This window comes from Lagopus leucura, unplaced genomic scaffold, assembly GCF_019238085.1.
Source record: "Lagopus leucura isolate 7727_CA_CO unplaced genomic scaffold, USGS_WTPT01 Super-Scaffold_100017, whole genome shotgun sequence".
NCBI classification, from domain to species: Eukaryota; Metazoa; Chordata; class Aves; order Galliformes; family Phasianidae; genus Lagopus; species Lagopus leucura.
The window spans coordinates 8672531-8673804 of NW_024962271.1; positions in this window are offsets into that span (position 1 = coordinate 8672531).

Genomic DNA, 1274 nt, shown 5'->3' on the forward strand with positions numbered 1-1274 from the left:
TAAATAAACAAAAAACAGAATTTGATGAACAATTTTTGTCCACATACATTCCCTTTCTTTGCACCACTGCAATGCATGATATTTTATCTTCAGACTTAGTTTGCATTTCCCATCCTCTTGGTTGCTAGCAACATGGTAAAACCTTTAAAATATTAAGAAAATAGCATCTGCTGCTTCTTTGCTTTAAATACAGTGTTCAGTCTTTGTAAGTGTTGCTTCACACAATAAATGAATAGCTTGCCCACCAGGTAAACTACATTTTGTTGCTGGCCATATCTGTCTTTACACAACATGTAGTACACGGGCATAAATAACAGTGTGTTATATAAATAATTACATGTATGAAAGGCTGTAAAATACTGAAGATATATTCGTACTTTTACTTGCGCGAACAGTTTAAAAATGATTGCTTTGTTCAGCGTGTGGTTTTTATGTGTTGAATGGGGTACACACAGAAAACGTTTTCCAAAGTTTTTTTTTTCCCTTTCTTCCAGGTCACACTGGCGTTATAGTTAGCAAATTGATAAGGTTCCACAGTTAAGCTTTATTACTTGTGACATGAGCCTATGACACTTTATAAAAAGAAGTAATCCAGAACAATCTCTAGGTAATTAACACCTAGATAAACAAACATAAATTTCTATATTGCATTTATTTGGACTACCACTCAAATATGCGTGAACCATGCTTTTTTAATTAAAAGATAAATCTACGTGACACTTAGCCTCAAACTTAATTATTCAGCATAGTATAATAAAAAATAGAGCCCATTAAATGTGTCTTGCTCTGTATTTCTGTATTAACAGCAAAACAGTTCACTCTGGGATCATTTAAATTTTCTTCTTCCTCTTTTCCTGCAATTTCCCTGTTCACTGAGACCTTTTCAATATAAAAAAAATTAAAAAGGAATAAAAGCCAGCACCAATAGGTGAAGAGATGCAGAACTCCTCTCTGTCCTCCTATGGCTTGGGGCTGGGCCACATTTTCAATATTATGTCACAGTTGTACTTTCTCTCCAACCTTCCCCATGGAAACGCGATTCCCTGTTGGTGGATCACACCAAGTGGTGATATCAAGAAATGAAAACCACAATACTTACACATAATTTCCCTCGGATCGTGCTTACAACACACAAGGTGAGAGTTTCATAATACTCTGTTGCAATACAGATAGGGGAAATATTCTGTTTCCAAATTGCCATAGACAGAGGGCTTACAGTCCTTATAAAAGTTTCAACAAACAGTATCTCAAAGCTGAGAGCAGCTTTCTGACCT